Raw genomic sequence first — 18,761 nt, forward strand, 5'->3', positions numbered from 1 at the left:
AACAAGGCAAAGTCCGTAGGTAAACAAAGGCTGGGAAGCAAGGCGAAGGCTGGATAGCAAGGCAAGGCTTGAGCTGAAGCGAGGCTTGAATCGGAGCGCGCTGTCCAGACACAACTCGCTCCGTAGGCTGACGAATTGACTCCGCGAAGTTGCTACGCGGGCAAAACACCTATATAGAGTCCAACTTTCTCACCAAAGCGGTTCTCTGGGAATCAGAAACGAAAGCTAAACTCTGAGACCAGATGTTAAACTCCTTAAAGATTCTCACGAGAACCAATGTTAATTGGCAACATTCTTAGCTGCTATCCTCGCACTCCTGCGCGAAGCTGAATCCAAACTTCTCTGTTGTTTACAAAACTCCCGGCGCAAGAACACGGGAGAAGTAGGCTCTGGGGTTGTTTGACATACTTCTGGGGCACAACTTTCTTGCAGGTGCAAGGTTTCCAGATCTGCCTGGGAAGGATCTGGCTGAGAGGAATCCAGTTCAGACTGGGAAGGTAAAAAACCCAAGTTTTCATCTTCATCAGGGATTACAATGTCCTGAGCAGGACTACAAGGCCCATGGTTCATCACACAGAGCAGGTCAACTGTATTCTGATAACGCCATGGTAGCCTGTCAGCTGTGGTTTGCCACTCTCCTCCAACTCGCAGGCAACGATTATGTTCGATTGCCACTCAGACCAGACTTGCTGACTTCAGGATCCACTTCAGTCCCTTACTCCAAAATCACACGTCTCCGACTGACGGCATGGAGGATTCGGCCCCATCTCTTCCTCAACCACTGAGAAACATTTTGGATCTTGCTCTTTGGCCTATCACCAAGTACTCCTATATCTGTAAGTGACGTTTCTGTAATTTTGCTCAACAACAGGAAGTTCAACCGTTGTTAGCACCTACTTCTGTTCTTCTTCAGTTTTTAATGTCTCTATCTGATTCAGGACTATCTTTATCGTCACTCAAAGTTTATTTGGCTGCCATAGCCTCATTCAAGAAGGAACATTATTTACCTTCTCCCTTTTCTGACCTGCTCGTGAGTAGGTTCTTACAGGGCTTCAGGAACTTTTGGCCGCAAGTTCGCCCTGTCTCTCCTTCCTGGAAATTGGAAATTGTCCTTTCAGCCCTAGTAAAATCTCCCTTCGAACCTATGGCCACTGCAGAGATCCATTACCTTTCCTGGAAAACTGCCTTTTTGGTGGCAATTACATCTGCTCGTTGTGCCAGTGAGCTTACTGCCCTTAGGGTTGATGATCCTTACCTTAAGTTTCATAAAGACAAAGTTGTCCTTCAAACAGACATTTCTTTTTTGCTCAAGGCTGCATCTCAGTTTCACATGTCTCAGGACATTGTTCTACCTGCATTATTTCCAAATCCATCTACACCTCTTGAGCAATCATTGCACCTCCTCGATGTGTGTAGAGCTCTATCTTTTTATGTACATTGCACAGCTCCATTGCGGAAATCACCAAGATTGTTTGTCATGTACCATGAGGATGCTATTGGCCTCCCAGTTTCCACTAAGAGATTGGCAGCTTGGATAGTTTCAACTATCCAATTAGCTTATGAGATGGCAGGACTGGACTTACCTGTTCAGATCCATGCACTTTCCACCCGAGCAATGGCTGCCTCAATAGCATTTTTGCATGGAGTGCCATTAGATGAAATTTGCCATGCGGCCATTGGGTCGACACCGCACACTTTTATTATGCATTACCAATTGGATCTGGCAGCCAAAAGGGATGCACATTTTGGAAGGACAATCCTTTTTTCCACACTAGCATGATGCCCACCATCCGTCACTAAGCTTGCTAGACTACCACAGGTGTGGATTCCAGAGTGACCATGCAGAAGAAGGTATGGTTGCTTACCTGTAACCGTGTTTCTTCCAGTGGTCACCTCTGGAATTCACACAACCCGCCCATCCTCCCCACATTTGTCATGCCTAGTGCGACTGCTTTTCGTGGTACGGAACTAAGGCCTCAAGCCCCGCAGCCTGGCTTTATTGCTGATAGGGAAGGGCGGGGCTGGAGTCCTCAATGGAGCAAAGCTTTTCAAGAGATCATCTGAAACAGCTGCGTGGATACTGGAGATACCACAGGTGACCACTGGAAGAAACACGGTTACAGGTAAGCAACCATACCTTACTGGCTATTTAGGGTGGGATGGCAGAAGTAAATGATTTAAAACACGAGTGTGGTGCAACCATATGCACCTTTAATAGACTTTATAGAAACATGCATTTTAGGATCCCCTGCCATCAGCTTGCCTTCTGATCACATGACTCCAGTTAAGTTCTCCATTCAGTTGGAAGAGAAGCATTTAGGAGGGCTGTTCTATGTAAACTCTTGCATAGCCCTTCCTTTTTTAACCCAAGGATGAGCCACTACCCCAGGGCATTATCAGGTTTGTATTGTGCTGTTGTGAATAGCTAAACAGTTTAATTGATGACTGTACTGGCTAGAGTTTCATCAGTTTAAGAGGTGATGGGGAAAGAGCTGGGTGGAAGCAGGCCGGAGTGGGTTGGCTGGGACAATGAATGGGATATGTGTATTCATATCTGTCACTATCGCTGTCTGAGAAATCAAAGTGATTCTGTAAGATCTGTGCCAGATAGGGATGATTCTAAGCCAAAATCTGAGGCCTAAGGGCATGATGTGACAGAATGAGATCTTAGTAATGTAATAAAGCATGGCACAAAAAGCATCAGCCACAGCTGAACCAGAAGTCTGACAGATGAGAAAAATTAAACACACCCATTATTTTCATGGGAACATCTTGAAGCCTTCCTCGGCATACCTTGAGGGCCAAAGAAGGTCTAAGACCTGGGATTCAAGAATAGAATGTGAAATTTGGGGATCTTAACTATATGTCTGTAGTAGAGTGGCTCTGTGTCCTGTTCAAAGACAGATGGAAAACAGTCCTTTGATCTGATACAGTCTTGAGCATTTGTATAGAATCGCTATTCCTTTCAGTTTGTTTCATTTGCAAGGCCCCGTTTTCATTTTTGAGCACCTCTCCTGAAAATGGGCACCTTCACAAATGAGCTTTTTTGTCCAAGGTCTGAAAAAAATGAAGATTTTCAGCCAATTGGTGGCAGAGTGCCAAGGCCTGTAGGTCCTGTCAGCCAGGGTCTACATCTGAGTGCACTGAGCATCAATTAAGAGGTGTTTGGTGCTCAGCGTGCCGGAAATCAACCAAATAAATGGCTATCATCCCCCCCCCCTTTTTTTGTTTCACTGATACTTCCATTCTGGAGGGGGTTGTACCGTTTCGTGTTATCTGAATGGACAGAACGCTACAAAAACGCGAAATAAACAGATGAAACGGTAACCAGGCTCATGACTAGTTCTGAAGACCTTGCTTTAAAGGCCAGATACATGTTAGAATCAGAAAGAATGTTCAGATAGGACTCCAGGTTTAGGAAACATGAGATGGCTCTCATTTTCAAACTGGCAATAAATTGTTTATTGCCGCTAAGACAACCAGGATTCGTGAGGCCATGCTTTAAAATAACAAATTAAGACAATTTTAAAAAACAATTTTTTAAAACAAAATACACTATCAAAATGGTTCCAGAAGCCAACCTTGGTTTTAGGGACCAAAGGACACCAGAGCCGGCCCTAGGTATTTTTCAAGTGTAGGTGAACAGAAATTTGGCACCCCCCCCTCAAACCAATCACTGAAAAATAAAAGCGTTGGATAAGCGAAAATGTTGGATAATAAGGAGGGATTAAGGAAAATCCTATTAAACATCAAATTACATTAATATTTTACAAATTAAGCACCAAAACATCATGTTTTACAACAAATCAACAGAAAAAGCAGTCTCAACTGCGCCCCCATATGTTTTGCGCCCCAAGCGACTGCTTAATTCGCCTCATTGTTGGACCAGTTCTGTGTGGAACAATGTAGTCTTGGCAGAATTCAAGAAATATGAAACCATCATGACTTCCCTTGGGGTTGGGAGGGCCTATTCAAGGCACCATTACAGAGAAAGCCCTGTCTTGTGTACCTTTGTCTCACTTCTAAGAACAGGGTCACTACTGAAGGCCTCAAATTCTGGGCAGGCTCCTTTGGGAGGGGAAGTTCTCTTTGAGATATCCAAGCACCCAAGTATGTACCCTTTGTAGGTCAAAATCAGCACTTTGAATCAAGCTTGGAAGTAAATTGGAAGCCAATGTAGTTGGTATAGGTTGAGTGATACATAATCTTAGAAGAGCACACTAGTCTGACCACTGCATTGTTTTATAGTTGTAACTTCCAAACACGTTTCAAGTGTAGGAATGATCAGAGGTTGACCATAACATCACTATAAAGTCGAGCTATGTTAAAGGAAAAGTATTTCGAATCAAGGAAACATTTATAGTGGAAGAGTTATTAAGCTCTTAGGACTCCGGAAAAGCAGATTATGCATTATCAAAGTGTTTTGACCCTATCACTTACAAAGTGCACTTTCCACTAATAGTGGCAAGAATCCTAAAAGTAAGAAAGTAGAAAATTTTAACATGATACTTGCTTGGTAATTTTCCATTATGGCCTAATGATTACTCTTTCTCGATAGTTTAGTGTATACCTCTGACATGCCCTCATAATTTGCTATTTGATACTATATGCTGTTGATAATTATCTTTTCCCAAACTTTATAAATGATAAGATCTATATTTGATCCAATGTCAGTTTGTTCAGACAGACTTCTGACATTTGGATCAATGCTGTCTTGTTAAATAAAATGCTATCTTCAATTCAGTATGCTTTCACTCTTGAATTTCAAACTGTATATGCTTAATTGGTAAGTAATAAGGCACCAACCACTGTGGCCAAATTCCTTTCATTAGGAAGGAGTGCAGTTAGTGCATCAGCCAAATCTGGGTAAAGCCTCCCTGATACATTGTTCCTGTCTCCTGTTATAATTAGTATCCCTTGTTTGGGGAGAACAAGTCATTTATGTTTCTTCCTTTCTTATGGATCACAGCCAAACCTTTGTCACAGTTGGTTTTAGATTGATTAATGTCCATGTGAAAAGGTGGGGCATGCTTGTGTTTCTTATCAAGCCAACAGTAAATATGGTATGACATTCACATCCTAAAATATTGATTTCAGTCCAGGGTGTTTTCTAGAAAGTTTTTGGGGTGGAAACAAGAAGCAGTATATGCAGTATAATATTGCTAAATTTTGAGTTGTAATGACAATGCGATAAATTTTTATATTTAAAATGTACTTTTCTCTCTTTGCTTTGCCTACTGAGCAAGAGAGTCCATCCACTTATGTGTTAATAATAGAATCTGATTTTTTTTTAAAAAACTATTGAAAAAAGTCCCTAGCAAAGACTAGTGAAGAGAGCATAAAACCATTTAAATTTAATCACCCTCGTGATGTTTTCACATCTCAACTTGACTTTTCAAGAGTAAAGCTCCTTCTCATTTTTGCTAAATGGCAGAAATTAGAGAAGAGGAACAGGCAAGCTAAGAGGGGCTGAAGCAGTTTGTTTATGCCTGAATCTTCTGGGAAGGACATCACACTGACCCATCTTCCCCCTGCTGCTGAGTTAATTGAATGCAAACTACTTCTGTACTTTGAACTCAGTTTGCAGAAACTGGCGTAAACCAGGGTGAAGGGGAAAGTGAGAGGAAGAGGAAGAACAATAGGGAATTATACCATAAAAATAGTCAGAAAAGTTATGTGGCTGAGGATTAACTCTGACTGTCATTGCCATATTAGAGATAAGCTCGCAGACTAGTTTATGAGACCCGGTTTTTTTGGGTGGGGTGGGTAACATGGGGGATATGATTTCCAACCACTTCACAGCTATACACTACTATTCTAAATACACCGGAGAACTGCTAGTAAGGTAATCTGGTGAGGGAGACATTCCCTTCTGATCTTACATAGCTTGATGGTTTGGGAAAATACCTTGGCAACCCACAGTTGTCAAGTTTTTATGACAATGTTGGTGACTGAGTGTAAAGGGAGTGTGTTGTCTAGAAGGGTTGTGAGGGGCAGTGTGGTCTCCCAACACGACAGGTTACCAAGACCATCTCCATCCTGTTGTGTTATGGTCATTGGCATCACTAAGTGTGGTGTCACGAAGTGTGGTAACATACAGTCACTTCCATAGACTTCCTCCTGTTCCTCATCAAACCACAATATTATGACTAAAACACCAGAAAATTTGACAAAAGACAAAATGTGACTATTAAAAAAGGACCACTGAAAATAAGAGTGTGTGCTTCTAACAAAACCACATGATTTGAAGCATAGTTGTCCTTGAGTAATAATGACAGTTGAGACAGGAGCACATGAGTATTAGAAGACTCAAAAAGGAAATAAATTGAAAGTTTTAGCCTGGTATGCATTCTGATACAGTACATACAAGCTGGACTTAGAAAAAACTTTTCGTAATTTTATCTAACTAGAGGGATATTTTTCTTATTAAAATAATATATTTATGCTGAAACACTACAATTTTAATAGTGACATTTTGTTGCCATCCCTCCTTATAATGTCACCCAGTGTTGTTCACACCCATGCACACTATAGTGATGCTACTGCTTGTGTCAAGTTTTGAAGTGTAGGAGTTCAGTACATACAGAAAAAGATAGACAAAGACACACACATCAAAGACTAGCAGTATGCAGTGTAATATTTAACTAGAACCAGCAGAAGTGCAATGCTATGCAGAATTACCCAGGAGTAAGCATCAGTTTGTAGTGATTACATTATATAGTTTCAGCTTGCAAGATATAGAATTTTAATGAAAGATATGCAGTAAGCTGAAATGTACTCAACTCTTGATTAGAAAAGAAAATGATCTTTTAAGTAAATGTTTCTTTTTAATATGCTACCACAAAGAAGGAATCCCATTATATAAAAGGAAAGCATCTAGCCTCTCTTCAACAATTCATCACATTCTTTCTGTCTGCACTAGTCTGTTACAACAATTAGCAAAACATGATTGATATCACCACAAGCTGGTTTCCCAGTTTGTGTTTGGGTAGGTGGCTCTGCTCAAAACAAAATTCCAAAGTAGCACTATGCTGCCTTGGCTATCTCATCGCCTCCATTCCTTCTGAACATGACGACTGAACATGACGACAAGCTTTTAGATACCAAAAAGTAACATTAGAGGTAAGCTACCTACCACTGTGGGCAAAGAGCTCTCTGTGGGGAGAAGGAATGATTCCCGGTGGGAGAAACAAGGTAGTCAGTGAGGTAGAAAGGTCTGCTTTGCAATTTATCCATGATTAAGAAAATTGTTAACACTAAAAGTACTGCCCTTCCTCTCCATACCTGTAGTGACCAAAAGTAAAAGTCCCAGGGCTTCTTCAAATCATTTTGTAGACAATTGATGTGTTTTAAATCTTTTAATATTAAACTTAAAATAATTGCAATTAAACAACCAGTACATATTTATCTCTATATTTTTTCTTTGTCTTTTTAATTTTTTAATCCACTTTAAATCCAAGTTCATGTGCATGGGCCCAATTGTTCTCTTTAATTAAAGGAGGTTACCCAGGGGGACTTGGCTGGCAGCATGGCCCTGTGTGGACCTTGCTATCAGGATTTTTTGCCCCAGTTTTAAAACTCACATTTTGGCACTGTCTGGAACTGCCCTGAGATGATTCTAGGTTTGTTTTCATATTAAAAGGATATCAAATAATCAGGAAAATATATATAAATGACAAATCTTATTTTAAAAGGAACAAAATCCTATGTTGTCCCCATGGGACCCACTTCCCACATGTTTAGATAAGCATATAGGGTAACTAGAATTTATGCTGCACCGCTTTCAGTCACTATTGTATCTGTCTCCCTCTTAACTCTATACAGAATTGAATTCAGAAGCCAAAGTACAAAGAGTATTCTATAACAAAGAGTTTGAGGTCAAGAAGCTATAAATCAGAACATAATCCAAATAGAGGAGTCAGTAAGCTATCCAAGGTCATAAATTCAAGATGTATAATAGCATGGTCAAGTCTTCAAGCTGTCAAGAGGAGGACTGAAAGTTGTTTCCAGTGAATCACAAATGCCAATTTGCTACTTTTAAGAACAGTCAGTTCAGGCTATTCCTCATACCGGATTGTATTTCAAACACACATCTCACAGCTGTGAGTGTAAAATCCTTTTGCTATCTGTGAGGGACAGTTTGTTCCACCTCAGTCTTCGACTCTCTTATGGGTTTGGTGGTCTTACCTGCAACTTCTCCTCTTTTAGTTAAGAATATTCTTGCTCTGGAGAACCTGCCTGAAACTCAAGATGAACTGGAGAAAAGCTGGGCTGCCCTTCAAGTATCTGCACAGGTGGGTCTTCTAATGAACTCTCTGGGATAAGTTCAAAGAGGAAAGCATTAGGAGTGGTGGATTTTGGAGTGGGGAGATAGGATGTACGTGTGGGAAATGCCATCTCAGATTTTCATTTTTCTCGGGAGTTGAATTTAACAAATTTTCAGGTAATTTCCCCCCAAGATTGCATTTGTTTTTTACAAATAGGGAAGTACAGGGGTCTTTCAGGGACTGGTGGTGGTCTCTGGACTACCACAGAAAATGTTGTGTGGGACCAAAGATAGCTCTGTTCCTCCTCTCTCCTTACAATAAATCAGGATCTATGCATCTGTGGATCTCAGGCATATCATTTGTGTATATTGTCAGGGTGTAAATCCAAACAAACAGGTGAAAATTACTGTTTTTGCTGTTCGGTTAAAGAAAATTTGCATCTTACAGGGAGGTAGTGTCATGAAAATAGAGCTATGCCTTTACCCAAGATAGTTTGGTGAATTGCAGGTAGGACATTTCCTTTCTGCAGAGCTTCATTTATTGTCAAGACTGGTTCACCCTTCTGCTGGTCTGCCATTATAATCCATTAATGAAGGACTTTTAGTTAATTAAAAATAAATGATGATTGAAATCAGATTTAATGTTAGCTATAATGGGAAGACAGCAAGATTTATCACTCCAAAAGCTAGCTGTCTACTATGTTCAGAGTTCACTACCTCTAAGACAGGAGTTGGTTGAAATGACCCACAAGCTTTTCTTTCATGGCCCTCAATTTTTAGCTACTTTTCTTCTTTTGGGGTGGCATTTTTGGCAAAAAAGCCTCCTGACTCACCATAGTTGCCCATGTTTGTTTTATAGTTCTATTGTATCTTCTAAAACTGGGTAGGTTGTTGGCCTGCTCTCTTTCAACCACTGTGTGACGTAGGTTGCTAGACTCTAAAGTGGAGTAGTAAATTGTTGTGGTGATCATTTTCTTCTTACAGATGAAATCAGGGATACATGTGGACAAAGGACATCAGAGTATGATCAAGAAGACCAAAGTGGAAGAACAAACAAGGTAGGAGAGACTATAGTAGATTGGTTTTTCCTGTGCCCTGTGGGAAACATAAGACCCCCCCGCCCAACCTGGTAATTAACTGAGTACAAGCTACTTTTGCACTCAGGACTCAGCTTGTGTCAAGTGAAGTAAGCTGAGGTCAATGGCAGAAAGTGGAAAGGGGGGAGAGAAACTGGGGCATTTTAAAAGAAGATGGAAAAGTGGGAGACAGGGTTGTCCCTGTTAGATTGAGACAGTTGGAGAATATACTAGAGCAGTTCACAGGGCTTGGCGGTACAGATAGCTGAAGCCGATTGCCATGAGTGTTAAAATTGAAGCTATAGGTTAAAATAGGAGTGGGTCCAGTTTTGGAACTTCTCCACATGGTTGTTTTTGAAACCCTCACTCCTTCTACACTCCATGAGCCACTCCTTCTCAATGAAAAGGGTTACCTGTGTGTCCAGAAGCCTACAGAAATGTTGGAGTGTGTCTTTTAAATGGAGAGCAAATACACCTGCTTCTCACCCAATGCCCCTATAATCCTAAAAAAATTGTGACAGCTCAGTGTTTTGATGGAATATTTTGAAATATAAATGTTTGTAATAAAAGGCAAGAAAATTTATGAGTATTCTTTACATCTCCGCTATAAAACTTACAATAGATGGTGAGAGGTAAGCTTTCCCCCAGCTGTAATTCATCATCTGTGTCTATCAACTATCATGGATTCAAAAGAACCATCCTTCAGACCAACAGCGTTTTCCAGCCTTGGTTATTTGCAGGTCTATTCGCAGAATGTTGAGAGAGCTCAGCTTCAGATTAACACACTATTTCTGAATCCTAGCTAATAATCCTAAAAGAAAACACTAAAGTAACTCTTCTATTCGCCTTTGCTGCCTCCTTTTGTAGAAGTGCTTCTCTGCATATGTGCATGGTGCCACTTCTCTCCTTCCTTCAATTTCCTCTTAAAAACCTACTCTTCTCACCTGGCCTTTTGCATTTCTTTTTGACGCTCATCCCCAGGGCAGCTCTAGGCCTGAAGGGCTCTTGATAAAATGATAGTAACCCTCCAAAGTCACTGAGTATCTGGTTGTGGATTTATGTGTTGTTATCCATTGGCATTTAAATTTGTCATAAAGATTGTGCTGTAGTGTCACTCCAGGGCATTGTGGGAAATTAAAATGGCAGCTCACAGACCCAACAAATTAGCTCGGGGATCTCAGAGCAGTCAACTATGAAAAGAGGCCCTTTGAGAACTCTGTATTGCCAGGATTTTTCTGTAGGCGCCAGGGGCTGATGCTGGTCCAGAAAAACTTGATTGTGTTTGGGTATGAAGATTAAGAAGATAAATCAAAGGTCACATATGTCCCACTGCCAGACCTTCCTTTAACTGTCTATTTTGAATTGCAAAGATTCTAGAAACCTGCTAGTTTTCACTTAGGTGCTTCTGTAAGGCCAGGATGAATAACTTGTGGCCCTCCCAGTGTTGTTGTTGGCATGCAACTCACATCCTTCCTAATTAGCATAGCTTGATGCTGAGGATAATGGGGGTTATAGTCCAACCCAATCAGGAGGATCACAGGATGCTCGCCTCTACTGTAATCCAGCACACACTCTAGTTGTTTGGTATAAATAATAAATAGCAATGATTGCTTAGTCCTATATATCACATTGGCACTGATAAGACCAGCTTATCGAATGGACTTGGTCATCAATCATTTTAGAGATAAGCAAATGGCAAATACCTTTGGCCAAACAGGCCACTTTCTTGCTATTCTAGGTGAGATGACAGCCCCTCAAATGAAAGTACTGCAGGTGAATTAAACAACACGGGAGCTCTAATTTATGTACATACTTCATTGTGTGACAGGATTTCTGCCATAGGCAGCTTTAACTTTAGGCTTGCTCTGTCTTCTTATCAGCTTTTTGCCAATGGCAATGAATATAATTCTCTCCTTAGCTGCTTACTGGACTCCCACCTATCCAATTTCACTGGGCTGGCAGCTGCACCACTCACTGTCTTAATAATAATAATAAATAATAAAACTTTATTTATACCTCGCCACCATCTCCCCAACGGGGACTCGGGGCGGCTTACATGGGGCCATGCCCAGAACAGTACAATATAGAAAAATATAAAGACAACATATCATAATACAATTAAACAATACAATAAATAATCATGTACAGGGTCTTAAAACACAGGTCTTCCCAATTACCCAAATAGTTCAAAATAAGTGGATAATTTGAAACAGGTGTTTAAATCTCCTCCCTCTGGACTGCAGAAGGCTTCTGCATTTTCCTTGACATACTTTGGCCAAACATAACTCTTAGAATACCCATCTGGTGTTGATTCTAGGCCACCTTCACAAAATTAAATGGAAGGACATTTCTGGTTCAGATGCAGGTGGACTAAATATCATTTCCATGTATAATTTGTAGGTTGCCTATTCGTTAGCATTATTAGCCTTGGTTGGTATTTCAGGTTCCATTTATTTTTATGCTGAGGTAATTTCATCAAAAGCTCATGTTATGACAAGATAGCTTAGATGTTCACAGCTCCATCATAATGATATAGTTGGTTATATTGCTTTGGCAGTTTCACCCTTTTCAATGGCATGTCCTTGGATCCCCAGCAAACATCTCCTGTGATTCAGTTGCCTTCGATCAACTTGGTTTAAACCTGAAAGATAACTAAAACATTAGGAAAAATCTTTTAAACACTTTGAGCTGTTCAACAGTGGAATAGTCTATTACACAGTGTGTCTCTACAGGGGATACTGGGAAATCGCCAGGGATAATGTCAGTGGATTCAGATGCAGTTTTATACAGCCTGTCCACTAAAGCACAAAGGATGATTACGGTGTGATATGGCTTTGCGATCCCTATGCTATATTCAGCACTCAGCATATACAAAAAAAAAATAGTTATGAGCACAGCTCTCTATTACTAGATCATAGTGTTTAAGAAGCAAGCCCATTCAATGTTCCAAGTACTTGATTTTATGCTTGTACCCAAAAAGTGAAGGGTTAATGAGCTGCCGTGAAGTTTATTACCATTCCGTGTGTGCTAGGCGAAAAAACCCATTCCACAACTGACAGTCGGTACTAAAACCACAAACAAATGTCTCATCTCATTAAAAACCACATCAAACTTTTCATTTGGCATTCCCCAGACTTTGAACCATTGGCTGTGCTTTCACTTCCGCACAGCAATGCTTGAGAAAGCTCATAGGCCAGGATTGAAAGAGCTGTTTTTAACTAGTTCTGTGAGCTTGAGAGAAGAGAGCTGACATCAGCAATCCAATATTGTGCATGAAATCATTGGGAATAGAAATCACCAGGTATAGGTTGCTGTGTCACCAGTATGTGGATGAAACACAACTGTTCTTCATTATGGGAAGGCTATGGAAGTCCGAAATTGGTATCTGGAGGCACTTTCTGAGTGCATAAAAGTGAAAGTGAAAATGCCGAATACAGATAAAACAGCCACATAGAGAGTGTGGCTAATTTGAACTAGAAACTGTTAATGGAGTTCATCAGGATCTTCATCAAACCCACAAGCACCACAAATGGCCACTGATTATGACAGCTGGTGAGTTCTTGGAACTGTAGTTCAAATTGTAGCTTTCTAAAACTTTAGTCTATGGTTTCTGATCCAATATTCTTTGGGTTTCTTCAAATACTCTGAGTGGGTATCTATGTATGTATTGTGTCATAAGCAAACCAAGGGTACAGTTGTAATGCATTTGAAAACACAAAGTTTAAAAACTTGGCATTATACTAAATGTCCTGAGTGGGTGATGTTTAGAGACTGGAACACTAGACATGTGTTTACGCAGCAGTAAGTTGTAATTTGAATTCTCTTAAAATCTTATGTCTGTTTTCACATTCAAGCAGACTGCATGGCAGATTGCAGAGCCAAAAGAAGACTGAATTGGACAGCAATCAGAAAAAAAGCAAATTTTACTAGTTACTAAAATCTAAGAAACTCAAATTCAGGTAGTACACACGCTTGGCAATAACCATCTGTACTGCTAAAAAGAATAAAGTTTGAAGTCTGTACGCATTCATGAATAAAACTTATATTCTGGTCATCACATTGTGCCAAGCAAATTTGTAAATTCATTCTTGAACGATCTCGGAAACTAATTCAGAAAATTAAACAACATGCCATTGAAGGCATTTAAAAACTTTGCACATGCCGGAAACTAAATAAAATAAAAGAATTCATTTCCTTGACAGCTGTATAATCTGAATAATAAAATGGGAATATACATGAATGTAAAGTAACAAGTTGGCTTTAATCTGCTCACTAGTGATGAGATGGCACATGCTGAAGTGGTAGCTTGGTTTATTATCGCCCTTAGGCAAAAAAGAGATTGTTGAAAAAGGTGGATGATAAAGCAGAGGAAAGAATACTTAAGGCAGAAAAGGTAGCTAGAATTACATTGATATAGCAAGTTTGTTCAGTTAAGGAGGGACAGTCATTATTTTTTCACAGCTTCATTGGTAACATTTTCATTCTGTGAATAGAGCTTTATTTCTTAGCAGCTGTGTCCACTGAATGAAAATGTTACCAGCATTTCTTTAATTTTAATTGTTTTGCTTGTAAGAAACAAATACCACCCAGCAAACACAGTTGACCTTTGCTTATTTTGCTTAACCACAGTAAATGTCTCATGGCTTTTGTATTCATATTGAGCTTGTTGAACATTAATTTCATTTGATTGACATTGGAGTCTTGGTATTTGATGGGGTATGACTCCAGGGTCTCTTGTAGGGCCCTTCCAGACAGGCCTTATATCCCAGCATCTGATCCCAGGTTTTCTGCTTTAAACTGAATTATATGAGTCCGCACTGCCAGATAATCTGGGATAAACAGAAAACCTGGGATCAGATCCTGGGATATAGGGCCTATCTGGAAGGGTTTATAACTTCAAAATCCATGGATTCTCACATCCCATTATATACATAGTAGAATGGTATCCCTTATATGAAATAGACAAATACATTATTTTATAAAATTTTAAAAATACTTTCAAGTTGTGAATGGTAGATTCCATGAATTCAGAATCAGTAGATTTATATCCTTCCTCCTAGGACAAGATCTAAAGCACTGAGTATGTTAACAAAAGTTAATATTGTCCTTGAACATTCATATCAGTTTAATTCAGTTTGTTCAATCAACTCAGTTCTTTCCCTTTAAGGCCTGCATTTTCATAGAGATAACACTAGCCAATACACATTTTTGTGCCTTAAATGTTAGACCTGTTTCTGGGTATATTTGATCCGCAGATTCAAAAACAGGCACCACTTTTCCCCTACCATCTTTAGTTTTGGAGATATAGAACATCTGCTCCCTGCTCATGATAACCACATCTCAGAAACTAGAGCTATCCAGTGTGGTTTAACCAATGCAATTTCTGGAATCAGTGGCCCAAATAACCCCAAGAACAGGCCTAAAACAACGCTGTATAATCTGTCAGGCTAAATGCTAGCAATTAGGGAGCTGATGCTAGCTGTGGGCAGAGCCAAAATCAAAGGTGGGAAGTGTCTATCTTTCTGCCATAGCTCTTTCCATTTCACCTTCTGTATCTCAGACATTTCTTCAATCCCTCCCCTCTATTTTATGTCCCAGGGTTGGATTAAGACATATGGAGGCCCCAGATTATGTCAAATTTGAGAGACCCAGAGCATTACCAAAAGTGCTCTCCCTTCCTCAATCGCTCTTTCTCATTTTCACTTATTATGTGAGGACTGAAGTGTACTTTACTAAGCTTGTTTGTAAATCTAACCATGATGCCCTTGCCCACTGTGCTGCTAGACAGATTATTTTTGCCAGAAATATGAACTAATTGTTAACAGATCATTAGTATTGAATTTCTGAAATTAGTTTAAAGACTCATTTGGGTTTAAGATGAAGGCTGCACAATCCCCGCACTACCTGCTGTTTTTCTCCCTCCTAATGTCATATTCCTTCTTTGCCTTCACAGGCTTGCTTTGTTTTCCCACATAACTGTTTACAGGGAATTTACACTATACAGATTGAGCACTTTAGTTACCTTTCATTGTCTTGGCTATTTTCTATGGAAAATTGTGAATTTTAGTTTGGACAATGTTGCTTAGATTTTTTTTAGCAGAGAGCTCTGAGCCATTCCCTTGAACCACCAGCGATCTTTCTAGTAGAAAACTCTGATGAGGTCTGGAAGCAATAGCTTTCAAGATTCCATAGGTTAAAACCATGACAGTGAAAGCTATCCACTTCTCTGTGCTGACCAGTGCAGGGGAAGGGAGATAGTAGTGGGGTGCATGTGGACAATGGATCGGACCAAATGGAACCTGATCCTTCTATCCACATACCTGCAAACTCTGAGGACATTCTGGAGTTTCTTGGACTCCAGCTTTGCTCTCTGTCAAAATGTTCAGATTAAGGGATAAAAGGTCCGGATTCTTGCTGAAGTCATTGTGAAGACTGCAAGCATTGACTTCAGGGTGGGTTTGGTTGATTTTTACTTATGTAGACTTGTCCTACTTTATATTCACTATCAATACTTAATCATGAGTGTGACACTGTTTGCTGTAATCATAACCCTTTGCCAAACCTATTTTACCAGGCATCAGCTGCATTGGGAAGATATATATTTTGCTGATGGTTGGGGTGCAGGTGAATGATGCTTCTGTCAGATCAGGAGAAGGAAGCTTGGGACCCCGGGGTTATGCTGTTTCGCCGGCAATTGCCGGCGAAAGGGAACACATGCATGGCGACTCATGGCACCCTGCACACCCTCCCTCCTTGCCCCAGCATGTGGTGGGGACAGGGCAAGGTGTGTTGGTACCCTGTCCCCATCATATAGGAGAAAGGGCAGCAATACGAGTTATGAGGTACATCATATGGGGAAATGGAGAGGAAAATGTGGATAGTTCTGTTGGAACTATCGAAAAACATTTTCCTCTCCACTTTGGGAGGAACGTGGACAGGGCCAAACCAGAGTTGTCTGATGATGCTCAGCAGGCCCCATCAACAAATGCCAGAATTGGCCAAAAAATCTTTATGTGAGGTCCTATAGTCTATTTGACTATATAGCTGATAAAGAATTCCAGCCAGTACTCTTTCGGACTACAACTCACAGAATTCCCAGATCCTAGGCATGCTTTTTATAAAGCTTCTCCAAGCTCTGTTGAATGCCTGTAGAAGACTTCTCTCTTTTCATTTCTCTTTGTGTTATTTATAAGATTTTTTTTAATTATTTGCTACTTTGAATGAACAATAGGGAGTGCTTCTCATTTGTAAGTAAAGTGCACTGGATGGATCATTCAATTAGCAACTCTGAATATATATTTCAGTTGGGAGTTATTCTTTATAGTCCTTCTCTTTTCTGTTTAGAATCTGTTGCTCTTGATCACTGCCTTCTATTAAGCTGAGCAGCAAATGGGATGCACTGCTAATCTCTGATGGGCTCATGCAGGCAATGTTTCCCCATAAAATAGGTATACAGAACACACCATAATGTTAATTATCTTTCTCTGGGTTATTTTATCCTAAGATTTGGTATAGGAGTCTTAGATTTGTTTCTAGTTCATTTTGAGCTGCCCTGTAGCATTTGGATTTGTTTATTTTTCATTAGAATAGGAAATGCACATCAATGCACCATGCTGAATGCTCCTTGTGTCAAGAGGTGAAGTGTTGCCTGTAGATGGCATCCTAGTCCAACAGTTCACCACTTTGAGAGGTGGCAGGTGGCTCCTTTGACTTGTCAGCAAGTTGGTAGAAAAGTGATATCTTAACTGGTATACAACTCACCCTTCCTCCATGCATGCCCCGTATCCGATGTGCACAATTTATTCTGTATCAGGGACAGCTGGCATGGCTGCAGTACGATGGTTATAATAAATACAGGGACCAGAATCTGTGCTCAGTGTTCCACTCCATGGTGCCAGACTGCTTGCTGACTCCAGAGATTTTTTTCCCTTTGGCATCTTGGAAGAATTAAAACAAAATAATTAGACAGATACTTATGGTTCTGGGAAAATAAAGCCTTGCTCCATGTCCAATGAGTAAGTGCAATGGACCATTGTGCACATGATAGAGAAACGACCTAGGTTTGCTGTTGTGTCTGTCTATACTTAAAATGGAATTGTAGCATCATTAAAATGGCAGTGTTTATCACAGTTACTTTGCTTGGTTGAAAGTCCCAGCATGTTGTTGTTGTTGTTGTGTGGCATCACTTCGTTTCTGATTTGCAGTGCATCCATCACTGGATTTTTTTGGCAAGATTTCCTCCTAGATAAGGCTCTACTTTCTGCTTCAAAGCCAAGTTCCTCAACAATCTCTCAGACAGTCATATACTGATTTATGCAAATCATAACATCCATCCTCAGTTGGTTTTCATCAGTGACTCCTATTGATGGACTTCCCCAATGTAATTTGTTTTCAACATTGGTTTCACCTTTAAAAAACTTTTCATCTATCTTTGCACATTGCTGTCATCAATTATTACCTCATGACACACATTTCTGGGCCTTTTTGGGTGTTCACAGCAGTATATTCTTCTTTGATCAAGAATTTGATGCAGTTATTCATATCCATGGTTATGCAACACCCAGAAATACATAAACTTTGTCACTCATGCAGTAAGAATTGCTATCTGGTGGTGTAATGGCAACACTTTTAGATTAATAATTTCTGAGAAAATGGCATACACAGTTTAATATTAGTATTACTCCCATATGTCATAAACTCATTATATTCAGAAGAAGGAATGGTTTATCCTCAATCTCTGATAATGTTTCACTGAAACTTCTAGCATGTCCAGCCAGTTGGGAGTGATTATAGGTATAGCAGTCTTGAAACATCTGGAATAACATTTCTACATTAAAATGCAGGTACAAGTAATGCATTGCCACAAGATGGACTGATAAACCCTGCTTTGACTGTTTTGGGTGGGAATCAGAAGAGGTTTATCAAAAGCTGACAAATGCATGGAATTGACAATATTTAGAGATTTTATTTATTTACAGTATTTATATTCTGCTCTTCTCTCCCCAAAGGGGACTCAGGGCGGATCACAATGTACACATACATGGCAAATATTCAATGCCATTAGACATACAGACAGAGACGGAGACAAAGAGACAGAGGCAATTTAACATTGTCCAGCTTCCAGGCTTCATGAAGGTATGAGGGACACTGAAATGGGGGCAGGTATCAAAGAGTAGAGCTATTTCTCTCCTTGGCTTTGTGGCCATCTGGACAGCTGTATTGGGTCTGTTTTAGCTTAATCTGTTGTTCACATGAACACCACTGCCACCACCTTTTCCCTGTGCTAGATGGGTTATCTCTGTGTCACTGCAATTGTTCTTCACCAGCCACAGAGTTCCCCACAAGTGCCTTGTTACCATGATCACATCTGCTATGTGTTTAAGGGTTTGTCTCATGTTTTCTTTCCTGTTGATTTTCAG

This window comes from Anolis carolinensis, chromosome 3 (assembly GCF_035594765.1).
Source record: "Anolis carolinensis isolate JA03-04 chromosome 3, rAnoCar3.1.pri, whole genome shotgun sequence".
Classification (NCBI taxonomy): Eukaryota; Metazoa; Chordata; class Lepidosauria; order Squamata; family Dactyloidae; genus Anolis; species Anolis carolinensis.